The sequence below is a fragment of the Talpa occidentalis genome, unplaced genomic scaffold (genome assembly GCF_014898055.3).
Source record: "Talpa occidentalis isolate TD23 unplaced genomic scaffold, MPIMG_talOcc4v2.1 talOcc4.4, whole genome shotgun sequence".
NCBI classification, from domain to species: Eukaryota; Metazoa; Chordata; class Mammalia; order Eulipotyphla; family Talpidae; genus Talpa; species Talpa occidentalis.
Genome location: NW_023604295.1, coordinates 81,746,020 through 81,767,112, shown reverse-complemented (window position 1 = coordinate 81,767,112; position 21,093 = coordinate 81,746,020). Strand labels below are relative to the sequence as shown.

General features: G+C 35.2%; 1 pseudogene; it reads left to right on the top strand.

Moving 5' to 3' along the window:
- The first annotated feature begins 227 nt into the window (after positions 1 to 227).
- Positions 228 to 6,804, top strand: LOC119258169 (6-phosphogluconate dehydrogenase, decarboxylating-like; annotated as a pseudogene).
- The last annotated feature ends 14,289 nt before the right edge of the window (positions 6,805 to 21,093 follow it).

Genomic DNA, 21,093 nt, shown 5'->3' with positions numbered 1-21,093 from the left:
GGGGACGTTATAGGACCCAATATCAGATTGGACTACCAATATGAACTTTGAGTAGAGTATACTTTAAAAAAAAAATTTATTTGTTCATGCATTACAAGAACCGGGGTACAGGCCAGATGTGCAGGAGGGTGAGAGGATTCACAAGAGACAGAGCAGGGAACAGAACAGGCAGGCAGACTGAAATATACTGCAGAGGGGAGCAGTGGGCGAGACAGGAGAGGACTGCGATGTCAAGTGGGATTCTCACCGACCGGCTGGGATCAACTGGTGCTGCAGAGGCTGTGGACAGCTTCACGCGGCTGCGTTCAATCACCTGCGCCACCAGGGAAGGCCCTGATTTATGTATCCTCAGATGGTCAACTTGTGGTCATGAGAACTCCAATACCTTGGCAAATATAAGAGATGGCATTTCTAAATTGATTTTTTTTTTTTACTATCAATGGAAATTATAATCTAATAGTTTCCCAAAAAGGTTATTTTCCAGATTAGTGAATAACAGTGTTCATACCTCCAGAGTGACCCCTAGAATGAACTTTTGCCTCGCGCTGAAAAACAGGTAATTCAATACTTAGTAATGAGTCAACTCAATTTTTTATTTATACTACTTTTTTTTCCATTTGGTTATGAAGCTGTGATGAGAAGAGACTGAATTTTATATACATTAAGTAGACATGTATCAGGAAAAACTGATGATTGAGATGATGATGCTAGTTTTATGCTAGGGCATATTTTTCATGTCATAAACATCTTATTTACAAAATACTCTAAAAATAAATTCTAACAAATAACTGTCTCTAAAATCTAGGCATTTAGAATAATTGGGAGTTCTTTATTCTATAGATTGAATTATAAATAAAATGTTAGTAATTTTAGCCAATAATGAGAAGGAAAATAACACATTCTTGATTGTTATGAGTCTTTAAAGTTTGGGAATTCCTATATTCTATGATTTTTATTCTATTACTAGCTGTGATAATTTGATATTCTTACTATTTATTAATGCTATCAAAAGAGGATAAAAAGAAATGACAAACCCCTCAAATTTACAACTTTCTATCTTCCTATATTTGATTATACATGTCTAAAGAAAATATTCTTAGGTAATGCCTGAAGTAAGAATCAAGACTATGATGGTTTGGATACTTGGAAACATGTAAAAGATTGCTGGCATAATACATAAGGAAAATCATGTGAAGCCAAGTAAAGACACATGAATTGGAAAACTTTATTGAAGATACACTATAAATTTTATGTGGGTGTTTGAAATAAGATAGATGGCAGACATCCCAGGTTTATATATTTTATTACTTACAATAAAAATGTCATTTACAGGGACAATGATCAGAGATGTAAACTATGATCTGGATAGTAACAAAGAGTAAAGATAAATTCATTAAATTTTGGAACTCAATTTGGTATACCCATTGAATATCTAATATGTGGTTTACCTTTCCCAAATTATTCTCAAAAGTTAGTGATTGGAATAAGAGTCTTTCAATACATTCAGTTGACCTTTTGGCCTAAATAGTAATTGTATCTTCTAGGTTACATTAAAAATATTGCCGGAAAATTGGGCATCAAATTTGCACGTCTTTCTCATTTACCATTATAATACATTCCATCATTATTACATCCACAAGATGATGCTAAAGTAATTATTCATTTTGCCTGCATGTTAATGGTCCTTTCTGGGTAGATTGTTAACAGAAATAAAAGTTTTCCTCAAATTGATGCAACTTAGAAACAGAAGGAAAACAAAGAAAAATTTGAATAGAAAGTGGAAAGAAAAAGACAAATGCCGGATGGTCTCACTCATAGCAGGAATTTAGAATACCTATCTAAGGGACCAGGTAAAAGACTAATTAATACAAAGTAAAAATCAAAATCAACAAGCAACTATGGACCAGAGACACACTGTGGGAGGGAGGGGCGGGTTGAGGAAGGATTAGGGTCAAAATAAGGAGGGGTGCAATTGTATGGGGACTATAACCAAAATGAAAATGCACACATTGTGCAAAAATGGAAAAAATGATGTAAGAATTATATAAAATAAAATATTAAAAAAATAAGTTAAAATATATATATATATATATATATATATATATATATATATATATAAAAGAAAGTGGGAACTCTTTTCTGAATCTACTTCAGGTTATATTTTTCATCTCATAAGAACCTTTTTTTCATCTTTTCAAATACCTATGGCATACTTTTTATATTTTGATCTACAATTCATAAAAAGAAAAATAACAGAAAATTACAAAAATCATCTTTCAAAAATTCCCATTGGAGGACCTCCCTGGTGGTCAATGGGTTAAGTCTCAGCACTGCCACCTCCAAGATCTACCATGATGGCCTGAGTTGGATCCCCACCCAGGGAGCTAACACACATATGGCACAGCAGAACTCTTCTCTCTTGCTCACTGCTCCCCTAGTAGTGTATTTCAGTAAATGCACCTATTCTGCCCCACAAGACAGGTGAATCCTCTCATCCCTGATGCATCTTGCCTGCACCCCAGTTCTTCAATGCAAAAATAAATAAAATCTTTAAAAATAATAAATATTCCATTGATTTAAATCATAATTAAAAGTGATAGAGCAAGGTTGTTTATTAGACTTCTCAAGCCCTGGTTTTGAATTAAATATTAAAAAAAAAAAACAATGTGGCTTTTTTTTTTAAGATTTATGTATTTATTTATACAAGCACTGGGTATAGTCAGAAGTGCGGGAGGGTGAGATAATTCACCAGAGACAGGCCGTTGAACAGAGCAGGCATACAGACGAAGTACAATGCTGAGGGGAGCAGCGAGCAGCAGAAGAGGTCTGTGCACCATGTGGATGCTGCAGAGGCTTTGCAGCCCAGCGCTCAACCACTGCACCACCAGGGGAGGCCCAACTATGTGGCTTTTTAAAACTGTGTGTGTTCATGTATGTTCACATGCACATATGGTGTGAGATTGAAAAACTATTTTATATGTAATTTGGAGACGTTTTCCTCACATCTGAAAATTCTACACTACTATTTTTTTTTTTTTATGCCACTCCTAGAAACTCTGAACTGCCCTCCATAATATAGTGGAGAAACATCAGATGGCTTATAGACATTTTCTGACCTATGTAGCCCTTATAAGTGCTAATAACATCAACAGTGTAGTTGTTAGAAATGTAGAATTTCTAACCCAAATCATGAACTACTGAACAAGAAAGTTCATTTATCAAGATCACAAAATGTTATGAGTACACAATAAAATTTGAGAATTCCATTCTAAGTCAAGTTACTCTGTGACTCAAGAACACTTTCATATGATACATATGTGGGAAACTAACCATTGATACATTTTGTGTTACTTTTTTGAATACCTGGTGCAATAAGATTAAAAATAAAAGAGTTCTTTCATTCAAGCAAAAAGCTTATACATTTTGCTTTATAGGTGAAGTTGAGACATGTGCTTGTTCATACACTGCTGCATTCAATTTCAAACTGCATTTCATGGGTTAGTGGTTTCCTTCATCTGTATAGAGAATGAACAATTTTGGGGCTTTTATGTGACAAATAAAATAAAAGCATAATGAAGGGTTGTACAATAGGTTATTATTTCTTAATGTATTCATACTGGGGTTTTGAATATTTCAAGTCACTGCCCAAGACCTTGTAAATTCATTGACTTTCTTAGATCTATATTAATGTGAAGTAATACCAGCAGTTAGTTTTAGAGTTAGTGGGTAGTTTAGAGTAAAATAAGAAAAGAAACATTATTTAAAAGAAGTGTGTTTGTATATGTATTTTTTTTTAGAAAGAAGTGAATATGTTAGCATTTGACAAGTAAAAGAACCTACTCAGTACTAAAAAAAATCTGATATTCTTTGTTATAATTCATGCTTTTTTTTTTTTTTTTTTTTGTCTGATCAGGTTTGGTCCCAGCTATACACACAGGCAGGACCACCAGCCTACCATTCACCTGAACCAGTGCCATGGAAAGCCCTAGCTACTTTATGCACCACCAGGTAAATATGTCAAATAGTGGACAGGAAGACACATGCTCAACAGAAGAACTATGTAGAGCAGAGCAGACACAAAAGCAAACAATAGGGAGGAAGAAAATGCAAATGGTGAAGCAAGCCCTCAGAAGAATACTACACCACAGAAAGAAAATCAATATCCAGAAGAGACAACACTGACATTTTTTTTTTTCTTGTCAGATGAATTCAAAATTGCCAAAATTAAGAAAGTGAAATAATATGAAAAACACAAACCTAGCTTAGAAAAACAGATTAAAAATGTATGAGAAGAGGGCCTCCCCGGTGGCGCAGTGGTTGAGCGCTGGGCTGCGAAGCCGCCCGCAGCCTCTGCAGCACCAGTTTGATCCCCTGCTGCCAGCGAGGGTCCCATGGTGCGCAGATCTCTCCTGCAGTGCCCGGTGCTCCCCTCAGCAGTGTACTTTGTCAGTCTGCCTGTTCTGCTCCCCGCTCTGGCTCCAGTGGATTCTCTCACCCTCCTGCACTTCTGACTGTTCCCAGTGCTTGTATAAATTAATAAAAATAAATCTTTAAAATAAAAATAAAAAATATATGAGAAGACACAGAAAAGGAAAATAATGATATGAGAAACATAATCAGCAAAGAAAAAAATTGAGATTGAAATTTCAATAATAAAATAAAATAACTGCAGGATGCAAACACATCAATGCAGAATGTAAAATTTTCTGGAAAATATCATGGAGTACTCCTGAGGGGAGAGATAAAATACTTTACAATTATTAACAATGATGTAAGGAAAAAAGGTACATAATTAAAATAATAAACAATAAAAAATGAAAACAATAATATAAAAGAAAATTTCAAACATGATAATATGAGTTTTTTTTTTTTTAATTAGGGCTGATTTTGTTCATTGACTGAGTTCCTTCCTTCTTCTTCCATATTTATCTTTCTGCAGTTCTGGGCTCAGATTAGGAGGTGATCTTTTCCAGAGATTTACAATTAGTCAATTCAAAAATATTATATTTTTATGCTGAAATATATGTATAATATATGCAATATGCATATTATATAATATATATAAATATTTAAATATTTGCACCTGTTCCATGGAAATGCAAGAGCCGCTGAGCTACCAGGGGAGGCCCCCCCCACCACCTATCTTAAAACACATTAATCACGCGGCCTCCCCGGTGGCACAGTGGTTGAGCGCTGGGTTGCGAAGCTGCCCGCGGCCTCTGCAGCGCCCTTTAGATCCCCGGCTGCAATCTGGCCACAGGAGGCGGGTCCCACATGGCGCGCAGATCTCTCCTGCTGCCCGCTGTTCCCCTCATTAGGGTACTTTGGTCCTTCTGCCTGCTTTGCTCCCCGCTCTGGCTCTGGTGAATTCTCTCACCCTCCCGTGCTTCTGACTGTACCCAGCGCATGTATAAACAAAACAAACAAACAAACAAATAAATAAATAAAACATGCCTCTATTAAAAAAAAAAAAAAACATTAATCACACAGTTTTTTGTTCATTTATTAATAGCAACTGACCATTGTTTATAAATATATGTTTCAACAGAAAGATTTATTTTTCAAAATTATACCTCTATTGTAAATGCAATCCTTAAAATTATAGTTATTATAAGTGGCAAGGCTATCAATTCAATATTACTCAAGAAGTAAACTTATACAGTTAATTCTGGTTTACTGAATGTGCATTTGCAAACTTTGTGGATAAAAACCATGAGTTTATTTTTTATTTCCCTCCTTATTTTCTTTCCCTTTTACACATCGATATAGATTAAGTTCATGCTACCATGTATATTTAGTCATCCTCTCTTTCTGCTTCTCTCCTCATTACGTTACTTCAACACTTTCCCCCTCTTTCTTAGACATGGAGACTAATGTGTACTGAAAAATATTTCCATTCCTCTTTGGTTATGAATGTAGTTAGGAGAACAAAGTATTTAAAATGCCAGTGATGTTCTTTTATCGTAGGTTCTCTTTGCTCCTGATGCTTCTCAGCTGCAGCAGGATCCAGGGACCAAGCTGATATTGCAGTGATTGAGCTGACTTTCATGGGCCAGAACTTCATTTTGAACATAAACAACCATGGCTTTGTGATCTGTGCTTTTAGTAAGAGTCTCCAAAGTTGATTTTTTGCCAACAAGGAAAAGGGCACCAAGGTGTTTTCATTCATTCCTTGAAGGAGATGGTGTCCAAACTGAAGAAGCTTCAGTGGATCATATTATTCATGAAGGCTGATCAAACTGGTTAAATTATTTTTAAAGTTGGTACCATTGTTGAACACTGGGTGTCATTGTCATCCATGGAAGGAATTCTAAGTATAGGGATACCACAAGCTGGTGTGTGGAGACTTCAAAGCCAACAGAATCTCATTTGTGGGAGTGGTGGAAGGGAAGGGGCGAGGTGTGACTGGTCACTCGTGCCCAGAGGGAAAAAACAAGCTTGTCCCCATATCAAGAGCATCTTCCAAGCTAATACTGCAAAAGAAGGAATGGGGAAGCTTGCTGTCACTGGCTGGGAGATGAGGGAGCAGAACACTTCATGAAGATGGTGCACAGCAAGATCGAGTATGACTACATGCAACTAATCTGTGAGGCTTACTGCCTGATGAAATATTTGCTGGGCATGGAGCAAAGTGGAATGGTGAAGGCATTTGAGGAGTGGGGTAAGATGGAGCTAGATTCTTTCCTGATTGAAATCACCACCAATATTTCCAAGTGCCAAGAAAGCCATTTCACACACACAACAGGCTGCAGATGTGGGGCAGAAGGGCACTGGGAAGTGGTCTGCCAACTGGTCCTGTGGTAGTGGGTTCTTGTCATCATCACTGGAGAACCAGTCATGCCTTACTTCATCACCATCCTTTCCTTCTATGATGGGTACAGATGTGATATGCTGCCAGCCAATCTAATCTAGGCTCAGAGGGATTACAGTGGGGCTAACACCTATAAACTTTTAGCCAAATTAGGCCAATTTATCCACACTAATTGTGAGGGCCTCGATGGTAGCATAGTATCTAAAAAAGAAAATAATAATAAAAAAAAAACACTAATGAAAAGTAATTCCTATTATTGAGAGATGTCTTATGTGTGATATTAACCAGTTTTAATCAAAGTATGATTAGTAGATGAGTCAAATAAATTATGGCTGCCTGTTAGAAATATAGAATATTAATAATATTAAGCCTCATTCTCAAACTTTTTAAAATATAATCTATGTAATTGGGGACCAGGTATCTGTTACTTAACAAATTTCCAGGTGATAAATAATCATTTTCTTAAAATGTGATGAGTTCTAAATACTTCAAGGTTATTCACCCTTTATAAATAGATACAGAAGTGTCCTTGCTGCATGGTAGGCAATGAATATTTCTTGAAAGAAAGAATACACACGAAAGGAAATGATATGTTATGTTTGGGTCACTGTAGCGTGAAAATAAGAGAATCGCATTAGGTAAGACATTAACATTTAACTTGGTCTACTATAGTCATCTATTAAATGTTGATCTTCCCTACAGTTTTTTGCAATATTAATTTAGTATACAGTGTACCCAAAAGGTCTAAAATAGATACTAAAAATACATACACATATCTATTTTATATATAATGCCCTTAAGTGTGAGACCATTTGTAACACACATTCACTACAATGAGAAGGAATGAATTATAGAACAATCACATAAGTTTGGAAGAGGGCAATGAACTTCAGATGAGACCTGCAGATTCATCAGACACCTAGATACCTATATTGTAACCTCATAAAAAAAAAAAAAAAGATTTAGATAAACTGTCCCTGGATCCCTGACCCAGAGAAACTATGAGAAAATGAATGGATTTTTTTTTTTATACTGACAAATCTGAAACAATTAGTCACATAGCTGTAATGAATACAAGCATATCCAAGCACACAATTATTTTTTCATATTTTTGGGACACATTCTGAGACATATGAATATTGAAACAACCTGCTACACCTGCAATATCACTACTAGATAGATTTATAGAAAAAGCCAAGTGAGAAGTGAAGTGTTAATGTTAATCATCATTTCTAAATATCACATAAGATGAGTATTCTTCTGATTCTGATTTCAAATGGATTTTTTTATTATGGGAATTTACACATAATTAAAATTTAGAAAAATATATTCCAGGGGACTCCCAGGTGGCCTTGGGATTAAGTCTCACCACTATTACCACTAAGGCCTGAGTATGATGCCATGGCAAGGAGCTAACCCACATGTTGCAGCAGACCTCTCCTATCTCGCCCGCCACTCCCCTCAGCAGTATATTTCAAAATCCACCTATTCTGCTCCCCATTTTGTCTCTGGTGAATTCTCTCAATCCCCATAACTCTGACTTACACCCCAGTTCTTCTATGCAAACATAAAAAAATGAAACATAACAATTATAAAAAATATGTTCCAGCCTATCAATTGATTGGTATTTCAGCCTAAGGTCAGTATTATTAAATACATATGAAAGTGGGGAATTATAGCATCCATACACCCAACCTGACTAACACATGATGATATGTCTTCAATAGCGGGTCAAAGCCTAGAATATAGGCCATCTAAAGGATTAGGCAAACCTCATTCTCCTATAATTCCTTATTCCAATCTTTCAGTGATAGTTAATATTTTCATTTAGAAACCAATCTTCATCTGATTTATGTTATGGCTTACCAGAAAATTGCACTCTAGGAGAAGTGAAGAAGAAAAACATTTTTTTTTATTGTAAAGGCAGATAAATATGCATGACTGGAATAAATACATATAGCTATGTTTAGTACGTTTATTTTCTGATAAATGCTAATTCTAACAAGGGGGCCCTAGCCATGATCTATTTTATGACACAACTGAGAACTGGCATGTCCTACAATAGTAGTTTCTTCACACAGACACACACAGTTATGCATACATATATGCATACATACATACATATACACATATACATATACATATACCATTATTCAGTTTTGCAGTTGTAACTAGATTATTGCTTAAGAAGTACTATGCGAGGGAGAATCTTTCTCCCTAAAAGTTCTAAAGAACCAAGAAAACATTGGAGCCATTCTCTGATGTTCAGAGAAGCCCCATATTCTGTGGGTTCAGGGAAATCTATTTACTTGAATATCCAATAAACTTCTTTACCAATTATTACAATTACCACTTTTTCTCAAAACTTACACCCATGTTATAGATCTATTCCTGAATTTTACATTATATTTTACACAGTTTATTCTCACTTAAGTTTGATAAATTATATTTTTGCTGTGAAGTTAACACAAAATAATTGAAATAAGATCACTAAGTAAGCTCCATGCATGGTAGCTTTCAAGCTATTTCGAACTTCACATAGCAATACCTCTTTTAGACCTTCCAGAAATCTCTCCTATGCAAATTCCTGGGAGATATTGAGCTACCACTGCCTATACTGTGTGCTTTTGAGAAATTTTATAATTGCTTTCACATACTGTCAAATATCCATGAAAAATGTGAGAATCTAGTCAAGAGCTTTTTTTTAATGAGAAAATATTAGCTAGTTAAATATTAAAGTATAGCATACAAAAAAAGTCTGTTTATTGCCACATCTCCTATTTCCCAATGACTACAATTGTACTACTAAAAGCCTGGCAATTTCTCTCCCTGGTCCTACCCCTGAACTGTTTAAACATGCAAGTTCCATATATGCTTTTTCAACAATTTTTTTTTTTTGAAATAACAACAGTGGTTTGATCTTGAGGCATTTTTATCTCTCGTATTAGAATGCCGACATATATCCCTTCCTCTATGACTGGAATACCAAGCTATCTGGTTTATTTTTAAATACTTCTGATTCTTAGCTAAATTCTATACCAACTTATTATTTCTGCTTGTGCAAATTACTGCTAATGACCTAGTCTAATACCAGAATTTATTTTTGTTCCCATTATGTGCAGTTTAGTCAAGAAAATTCCAGTAAAATGTGTTTAAGTCCAAAATGACAGGTGGAGCATGATTTAATACGCCTCTTGACATTTATGTGGGCAGTATTAAAATTTCCTGGCTGCACACTGTCCAGAAGATTGTATTTATTGAGTAGGAACTCTTTTTTGTAGCTAATTTTTGTTCCTCAGTTGAACTCTAGTTAAGTCATTAGACTTTAAAAGAATAAATATCCTTTAGAAAATGTCAACTTTAGAAAATATCCTTGTTGGGGTTTTACATTTTAAGTCTATGCTATTGTTTATTAAAAATATAAGTTATAGTTTCAATATAGTTGATATTACTGTGCAATTAAAGTTGTCAGACAGCATCTTTGTTAATTTATATTTATGATCTTCACATTTTTTCTTCTATTTTATTACAGATTCCTCTATTCCCAATAAAGTGTTAAAAGTTAGTTTTGCTATATTTATCATGATTATAGAAACAAAAAATACTATAATCACTATTAAAAGGTTAAATGAGGTTCATTGTTGTTAATGTTATAGGCACTGGCTATAAATACCAAAAAATCATTTAGCTGAAAATGAAAAGCTGGAATTTAAAGCAAGTTCCCTATATGGTCTTTGTCCCAATAAAACAGCTCATTGCAGGGCATCCCTGGTGGCTCAAGGGATTAAGCACTGCACTTTGAAGCAATCCACAGCCTCTGCAGCATAAGTTCGATCCTCGGCTGGCCAGGGAGCAACCCACATGGCGCAGTAGACCTCTCCAGGCTCGCCCATTGCTCCCCTCAGCAGTACTTCAGTCAGTCTGCCTGTTCTGTTCCCCGCTCTGTCTCTGGTGATTTATCTCAACCCCGTATCTCTGGCTTGTGCCCCAGCTCTTGTATGCATAAATAAATAAATAAAACAGCTAATAAGGTATTTTATCTCTGATTTCTCAAATAGCAGGGCAAAATTAATATTACAATTTATTTTGCCAAAACTTTGCAGTTTTTTTTTTTTTTAAGATTTATTTTTATTTATTTATACAAGCACTGGGTACAGTCAGAAATGCAGGAGGGTGAGAGAATTCACCAGAGCCAGAGCGGGGAGCAGAACAGGCAGAAGACCGAAAACACTGCAGAGGGGAGCAGTGGGCGCAGCAGGAGAGGTCTGCGCCATGTGGGACCCTTGCCGTTGGCAGGGGATCGAACCGGCGCTACAGAGTCTATGGGCAGCTTCGCAGCCTAGTGCTCAACTGCTGCACCACCAGGGAGACCCTCTTTGCAGTTATTTTGAAGTGAAGAATTTGACTTCAAGTTATTTTGACTGGCAAGGAGAACATTGTCTTTTTATTTAAATCAGATTGCTCATGTGAGTTATCATAGGCTGAGTGACAAACCTCTTTTCTACAGTGTGATTTGTAAGATGCATTGGGATTATGGCACTGAAAGTTACCACTTGAAGGTAATGCTAGAAAATAATGAAATTTCTGAAGCTGTAAGGTATTGTCTGTATATACCTAAAAGATGGCCACCTGATAAAAGTTTATCAAATAAATTTTTATGTGGAATTATAGGTTAAAGGGATATATTTCTCATGTTATATGGGATTTGTGGAACTTCCCCCTACCTCCTTATACTATGTAATTTGTAAATATAGTTATGTCATATGAATAAATACTGCAAAGGGACTATATTTTTAATCTGATTTTTTCCCAGTAGTTCAGTAGTCCCCAGCAATTTATATATTTCTCATGGTTAAAGTTGGGATTTGTTTGTGGCCACTTCATACAACTTAATAAGTAGAGATGTAGTTGTTACATATGCTGTATGCAAACAGATGGTATGACTTAAGTCAGAGAGCAAGTTATTTTACTAATAGCACAGAAGAATAGCATGAGCATGCTTGGCATGACAAATATGCTCAGCATATTTGTGTCAATCCTCTTGGCCACTGAACCTCACAGAACGGCATGAAATAACTCAGTGGCCCATGGATACAGACTTCAGGCTGCATACACAGCACTGGCCCTGGGATATCGATTGTTTTTATGTCAGAAGGTAAGCAAACCTATTGTCTGTCTCATAATACCTCATCCTTGAAAGTTGTTCGATGAAAACACAACCCTGAGGAAAGAAAGGTGGAGAGATGAAGGGGGCTTGTATCATCGTCACACTGAATCAAACATAGGGAAACAATAAGCTGGAAGGGAATTTACATTACTCAGTCACTGACCCTCTCACCAAAATGAAAGTGACAATTGATGACTAGCCTGCTTACCTGTACAGCTGCACTGTACTTTGGGCATGTATGGGTACATATTTTTATTTTATTTTTTTTTAAGATTTATTTATTTATGCATACAAGAGCTAGGGTACAGGCCAGAGATGCAGTGGGTGAAAGGATTCACCAGAGACGGAGTGGGGGATGGAAGAGGCAGGTGTATTGAAATATACTGCTGAGCTGAGAAGCAGGCAAGGCAGGAAAGGTCTGCTATGCCATGTGGGTCACCTCCCTGGCTAACGATTGAACTTGTACGGCAGTGGCTGTGGATGGCTTCATTGTGCTGCATCTTACACCCTTGCACCACCAGGTAGGCCCCTGAAAATATATTTTTAAAAGGAGCCAACCTATTGTAGAAAAGATGGACTACTTGAGACACATATAAATACATTTAAGATAACTGAAAAAGTCATGAGCATGAACACGAAGATTATAATTACTTCTTTTAATTTCTGAAAAATAAGTGTTCCCTGCATGAATTTAAGGAGAAAATAGATAATTATTGTTAAGACATTTGCTTATCTAAATGCAAATATGTTAGATTAAATTATGGAACTGTAATCACTAAATTGTTTATAATTAATTAAAATACCAGATGTATAAATTTAAAAAAAATTCAAAGTAATTAAGAGAGATAGTATTTTATAAAATAAAATGTGACTTTGTAAACTATTTTCGATACCAGGTAAATATGGGAAAGCTGGTTTTGTCTATTTTTATTTTGAAGAATCTGAAGTTAAAAATAATTTAAAGTACATTTAAAATAAATTAAGAGGGCCCCCTTGGTGGCGCAAGGGGTTAAGTCTCAGCACTATCGGCCAGACACTGCAACATAAGTTCCATCCCCGGCCAGAGAGCTAACCCACATGACAGAGCAGACCTCTCCTGTCACATCCTCTGCTCTCCTCAGCAGCGGAACTAACTGTTCTTCTCCCACTGTGTCTCTGGTGAGTCTGCTCATAACCTGTACCTGTGGCCTACACCCCAGTTTTTTATGAATATATAAATTAATAAAATATTTATAAAAATGAAATACAATAAGACCTAATTTCTAAGGCAAGATTTTTCTTCTAGAGACAACAATATTTTTAAATTGATGCTATAATAAGGGCTCCTATATAAAGTAAATCATTCTATGATTTTAAAGATTTATTTACATATGTATATAAGACCTGGGGTGTAGACCAGAGTTGTGTGTGGGGTGAGAGGATTCACCAGAAACAGAGTGGGGAGCAGAACAGGCAGGACTACTGAAATACACTGCTAATGGGAGCAACAGTTGATACAGGAGAGGTCTGCTTTGCCATTTGGGTAACTCCCTGGCCTGCTGGGGGTCACACTCATGCTGTAGTGGCTGAAAATAGCTCTATAGCACTGTGCCTATAACTGCTGTGCCATCAAGGAAGCCACATACTATTTCTGAGAAAATAAAATCAGGACCTCCCTGGTGGCGCAAGGGGTTAAGACACAACATGTGAAGCTATCTGCAGCCACTGCAGCACAAGTTCAATCCCCGGCTGGCCAGGGAGCAACCCACATGCCTTAGCAGTCCTCTCCTGAGTCACCTGCTATTCCCCTCAGCAGTGTGCTTCAGTCACTCTGCCTTTTCTGTTCCCTACTCTGTCTCTGTTGAATGCTCTCACCCCCCACACCTCTGGCCTGTCTCCCAGTTCTTATATGCATAAATAAATAAATCTTCAAAAAAAAGTAAAGAAAATCAATCAAAATAATTTGATCTATTCTATTCTAACACATACTGTATAAAATAGTTTTAAAATTGCAATTTTGTGGCATCTTTGGTGGTGCAAGGGGTTAAGACACAACCTATGAAGCTATCCACAGCCACTGCATAATGAGTTGGAACCCTGGCCAGGGGGTTACCCACATGGAACAGCAGACATTTCCTGACTAGCCTGCTGCTTCCCTTGCAGTGTAGTTTAGTCAGTCTGCCTGTTCTGTTTCCCACTCTGTCTATGGTGAATCCTCTCACCCCCCCACACCTCTGGCCTGTACCCCAGTTCTTGTATGCATAAATAAATAAATTTTAAACAAATAATATAAAATTGCAATTCCTACAAGTGAATGATGATTTTCATTTTACCTGTATATGATTTATCTTCACATTGAGTTTATAAACTCATTAAAGTGAAAAGCATTTTAATTACAATTAGTCATTGCAACTTTACATTATTATTTTAACTGCATTTTCTCCTTTTCTTTAAATTAGTTACTAGGGAATATAATTCCTTATCTTGTTTGCTTTTTTGTTAGACTTAAAACAAAAAGCAACCATGATTCAAGCCTCTTTCAACAACCTTTGTGTCACTGTCATACATTCAGTGTTCATATAAATATGGGTTTATTTTCTGGATTCTCAACTGTATCCCATTGGCCTGTGCATCTAATTTTAATCCAATACTATGCTGTTTTTATTACTACAACTTTGTAATAGTGTTTGAAATCTTTGGGTTTGATAATGCTGTACTTCCTATATGTCAAGGCTGTATATGCTACTCACTGTCTTTAGTAGTTGCATATAAATTGTTGTAACATTTGTTCTATTTCTTTGAAAAGTGGTATAGTAACCTCAGTAGGACGCATTTAATCTGTATATTGCTTTTGATCAGATAACTATTCTATCAATGCTAATTCTTCCAATTAATGAACAGGGAATATCTTCCCATTTCATTGTCTTCTATTTTTTAATTAATTAAAAAAGAGTCAAAATTTTATTCCACCCTTTTTAATGAGGTGACATTTGCTTACAAAACTGTATGTGATGCAGAGGCATAGGATCACACCTCTTCAGATGCATGTCTACACAACAAACCTATCTCAATGCATACATAATGCTCCACCATAGTATAGTGTGTCTTTTTCCCCATACAGTCCCTGTCTTGTAGTCTCAATTCCAAAGTCAGATTTGTAGGCTTTATTATTGGCTTTGTTTTGTTTAACTCATTTGTTTTGTTTCTCTATACTCCACTGTGATTTTTCACTATGCAGGTTTTATACCTCCTTTGTTAAGCTTATTCCTAGGTATTTAATTCTTTTTGATGTAAATGAAATTGTTTTCTTGATTACTTCCTGTTCTACTTTGTTGTTTGCATGTAAGGACATGGCTTATATTTGTATGTTGATTTTGTAGTCTGGGGCTTTAATTTACTGATGTATTGTTTCTAATAATGGTCTAATGGTGGAAACTAGGTTTTTATATATATTATCATGCCATATACAAATAGTGATAGATTTGCTTTTTCTTTCCTGATTTGTTTTCCTTTGTATCTTTTCCTTTCCTAATTACTCTAGGTAGAACTTCCAATATTATGTTGAATTGTAATGATAAGGGTGGACATACTGTTATGTACCTTATCGTAATGGAAAAGCTTTCAGTTTTTCAGGATTGAGCAAGATGTTAGCTGTGCTTTCGTCCTTTATTATTTTGAACTTTGTTACTTCTATCCCAATGTGATTACAGACTTGAATAATGTTATATTTTAATCCATTCCAGTGATTTGTACACACTATAAAGTGTACCATGTGTATTTGAACACTTTCACTCGTATGTTTGAAAAACAACTTTTATTAACATATTGTAGACATTCCCCCCATATTTTTAAATGGTGCATTATATTTTAATGATACTTAGCTTTTATTTCTGAACTAACATTTTTCTGCAGTTAGTTTGGCATCCATGTCTTTACTCCCTATCTTTTGATCTTGGTCTTTTTGGTTTTATGTGTGACATTTAAATACCTATTAAATAGTATTTTTTCCCTGAATCTATGCTTTGTTGTTGGTTATAGCTCTTGCTTTATTCTTAGACAGTTAGAATGGGACCTTAAATAATTTGAACTTTTTGATTGATTGGTCATATTAGTTTACAAATGTTGTATAATCATCTGTATAATTACTACTTTAAATTGGTAAATACCATAACATTTATGCATTATTTTTGCTGACTATATATACATCACACCTTTTTTTCAGTTTATATTGTTTTAGATCACTGTATAAGTGTCAGGTATGGCTTCTTATCTCAACTCTTTATATCATATTACACTGCTCCCAATTGTCAAATTATATCCTACCATCTGACAATCATTTTCCACTGCCTGTTCACCAAAGGCACCCCCTCCCACCATTTTCTACTATATCAACTATCATTCTGCTGTCATAATCTGAAGATTTGCCTTTGTTCTTTTCTTATAGTATGTATTTTAAGTTCGACTAATTAGTGAAATCATATAGTATGTCTTTCTCTTGCCTGTATCACTTAACATAGCCCCCTCAAGGTACATGTATTTTGCTACAAATGGCAATATTTTATATGTTTATAGCTATGTATTTTTCCACATCTATCTAGAAAACTTTTAGAAGATACTTGTCAAATATTCTCTATTCAATATTCCATCTGTAGATACTTAGATTGTTTTCATATCTTGGTTATTGTGAATATTGCTGCATGAACATAGGAATATATATATATATATATATATATATATATATATATATGGTGATTTTATATTCTTTGGATAAATACCTAGAAATGAAATCTCTGGATCATATGTAGGTTTTTTTTTTTTTTCTCTCTTTAGTTTTGAGAAAACTGCATTGTTTTACATAGAGGCTGCAACAATTTGCATTCCCACCAACAGAGATTAGTTTTTCCTTTTCTTCACATCTTCTCTAATGCTTATTGTTTCTTGACTTCTTGATAATAATCATTCTAACTCTTGTAAAGTTACATCTCATTATGGTTTTGCTTTGCATTTATCTGATGAAGAATGATGGAAGATATCGTTTCATGTGCTGTTAATTATAGGTATGTTTTATTTGTTGAAATGCCTGAAAATCCTCTGTGGATTTGTTTCAGTTTTTTTAAAGACATTTTGGATATTGACCATCTTTGATATGTGCTTTGCATATATATATATATATATATATTTTAAAAAACATACATAATTTTATTTGGTCAGTTGCTTGTTAGTTTGCAATATGGTTTATTTCACTATACAACAGGTTTTTAGGTTGATGTAACCCCACTTGTTTATATTATCTGTTGTTTTCCTTGCTATAAGACATGACTTTACAAAAGACTCTTTCTTAATGAAATCGGATACTTCTTAAATATATTTTCCATTTTTTTCCTTGTTATTTCTTTTTCTGCTTCTATCTGAAGGGTTTGTCTGTTATTTATTTTGAGGTCATTGATTCAATCCTCCATTTGATCTATTCTACTCCCATGATTTTCTCCAGAATGTTTCATCTCTACTTATCTTTCTATATCCTGCATCTCTGTTATTTTCTTAAATGCAGTTATATTTCTCCTTTTTTCTTTAATTTCATTTCTAAGAACATTACTCTGTTTTTTTTTTTTTTTCTGTATTTCATTGTATCACATTGATTACCTTTTCAGAGTTACCTTATATCACTTTCACTTTGTCTTTATAATTTTCTTCCATTTTCTCTGGTTTTGTCTGTTAGGCCATTTTGAAACTTATTAGGAAAAAATAATCTTATATTTCTTTGTTGTTGGATATTGGGGAGTTCTTATCTATTTGTCATGTAATATTCCCCTGATATTTCAAGGTGTCATGTGCTCTATTTATAGGTCTGCCCATTTTGCTACTTTAGATTTCTCATTTTAAAAATTATCTGTAGTAATTAGATATGTGAACTGCTTTTACTTTTTCAGCAGGTGGTGTTATCATTTAATATGATTTTTAATTTTCTGGCATTGTTTGCTTCTATAGACTTCTTGAGTCCTCTTCTTGCAACTGCTGAGAATGGAAGAGAAGGAATGACTTGGAGGAGTCTAACTTCTTGTGTGAATGTGCTAGAAGGGTCTGACTCCAGTGCTATTAGGGATAGCACTGAAGTCCTTCTTTTGTGGGGTTCTACAATTAAGAATTTATAGTCTGTACTCTCAGTGCACTTCCCAAAGTTAGTACCGTACCTGATGGCTATAAAGGTGGAATGCAGTCTTCCTCATTCTCCTTGTGCTTTTCACTGTTTCCCTGGACTTCTGTGACTGTCACAGCTCCTCTACATGTTTTCTTCCTCAGTCAAGGATATGTGCTTCCACACTATTGTTCAATTTTCTTCCAAGTTCACTAGTGACCCAGCAGGATTTTTTCTCCACCAACCACTATTTAATGAAACATGATTAACTTTTATTCCCTTTTGGTGCCGTCTGTGTTGATCTCGAATGTCCATGACGTATTCCAGTTTTGCTCCAAATCATAGGTTTCTATAGGTGTAGTGTCCATCTGGTTAACCTTTAGACAATGCTCCCAGATACAAGCCAGTAATCTCCTCTGACATCAGCTTTATCCAAAGCTCCCATTTCTGTCTATTAAAAATGTTTTTCTAAATTATCTTATAGTATTTTATATTGTTTTGTTCCACTCTGCCCTTTGTAATATTTCATATCAATAATTACTTCCTAGCATACTGTTTTCTTTATTTTTTCCCATTTTTGTGTATAATCTACCTTCTTCCACTTAAAGAAAATCCCATGATCACAAGACCATTGTTCTTCATTGTTTTGCCCTATTTTACTTAGCTTTAAAGTAGAAGGTTATATACTTAAAATGATGACAGTGTCGTTTTTAGGGACTTCACTCCAATGGGCAAGGGAAACAAAAGCAAAAGCACACAAATGGTACTACAACAAACTAAAAAGCCTTTTTTCTTTTCTTTTTACCTCAAAGGATACCATTGCAATACCAAAAATGCAGCATGCAGATGAGATAATTTTTTTGCAAGTGATACATCTGATGAAGGGCTACTTTCCAAAATATACAGATTCCTTACACAAACAGACAACAATAAAACAGACAATACAAACAAAATTGAGCAAAAGGACTAAATAGACAATTTTATAAAGAAGATATCCATGGGCCTACAGGCATATCAAACATTGTTTAACAACACATATTCATAGAAAGATTCAAATCAAAATCAAAATGAGATATCATCTCACTCCTGTAAGATGAAGCAAAAACACTGGCAAAGATGTGGAGAAAAAGGAAACTTAGGGTCTCCCCTGGTGGCGCAGGCTTTGGAGCACCACACTGTGATGCTGTCTGCAGCCTCTGCAGCGCTGGTTCAATCCCGACCAGCCAGCGAGGGTCCCACATGGCATGGCAGACCTCTGCTGTCTCATCCGCTGCTCCCCTCAGCAGTGTATTTCATCAGTCTGCCTGTTCTGTTCTCCGCTCTGTCTCTGGTGAGTCCTCTCACCCTCCCATGCATCTGGCCTGTACCCTGGTTCTTGTATAAGTAAATAAATAAATCTTTAAAAAAAAAAGGAAACTTACATCCACTATTTTTAGGAATACAAATTGATTAAGACTCTATGGAAATCCATATGGAGATTTCTTATGAAAATAAAAAATTAATGGCCATATTATTCAGCAACACCTCTGACAGGTATGTATTAAGGCCCTAAATATGAAAACTCCACATACACTAGCAAAATATAGTTAAAAAAATAGCTTGGGCTTAATTGTTGGAGGGAATGACAAAGAGGTGAGAACAGATAATTAGAAGTTGAAGTAGATAAGATATTGGGATGGGGGAGGGAATTGGTGTAGTGTAAATAGAACATGTGCACACATGGAGAAAATGTAATTAAAAATGAAAATAATAATAATAAAGTATGCAACATAAATTAGGGAGACACCCTATTGAATGGTAGAATATACTTGGTAATCATAATCCAAGCAGGGATTAATATCCAAGTTTGACAAAGAGTTCATGCAATCTAAGAAAAAGAAAACAATGAACCCCATCACAAAACAGATTGGCAATGGACTGATGAGACAAACAGCCACTTCTCCAAAGAAGACATACAGATGGCCAACAGTAAAATGAAAAAATGCTCAACATCACTTATCATGAGGAAAATGCAAATCAAAACCACAATGAGATCCTACCTACTCATATGAGAAGGTGGGTGAATAATGCAGAAAAAAGAAACTTCTTACATAGTTGGTAGAGACTGGTCTAACCTTTATGGGAAACCATATGGAAAATTCTCAAAATATTAAAAATACATGTGTCATATGATCCAGCAATTCCATTCATTAGTATCCAAAGAGTGCATAAGTACTAATTTGAAATGATATATGCACACCTATGTTTATTTCAACACTATTTACAATAGCCAATTAAGGAACAACCAAAGTGCCTAAGGAAAGATGATTGGAAAATGAAAATGTGATTTTTGTATACAATCGGATTCTGCTATTAATAAAAAAGGCAAAACCTTGCTGCCTGTTTGTGACAACATGTATGGAACTAAGAAGTATTATAGGAAATGAGATGTCAGAAGACAAAGACAAAAACTGGATGATTTCACTGATATGTGTAATATTAACAAACAAAACAGGGTCAGATAAAACCAAATCAATAGCAAACTCTAGAAATTTATCTGTATAATTGATGCTACCACTAAAAGAGGAAGAGGTGGGTATAGCATCAATCAGAGAGCATAATGGACTATGGAGATTATGGGATCCTTAGTGGCGGTTGTGATAAGGTAACATGCACCTAAAGGGTGTAACCTTATACTTTAACTTGTAAAATAATTTTACCTCACTAAAATAAAACATTACTGGGGCAATGTGCATTGAGACTAGCATAATATGCAAGGGGACCAAGGAGAACCAAAGAGGAGATGGGGGCCAAAGATGTATGGAAAAGGATTTAGGTTCTTTGGTATGGATTGTGGTGTGGTAGTATACAACTGAAGAGGTGTAAACATGTACCTGTAAGGTATATAGAGTATTGCAAAGGAATGCTGTCTAGATGTATTTTTTAATTATTTCTAGAAGGCAAAGAAAGGAATAAGGTAAAAACTGTGGAAATTTTTATCTTTGGTAGGAAAGTGAAAAA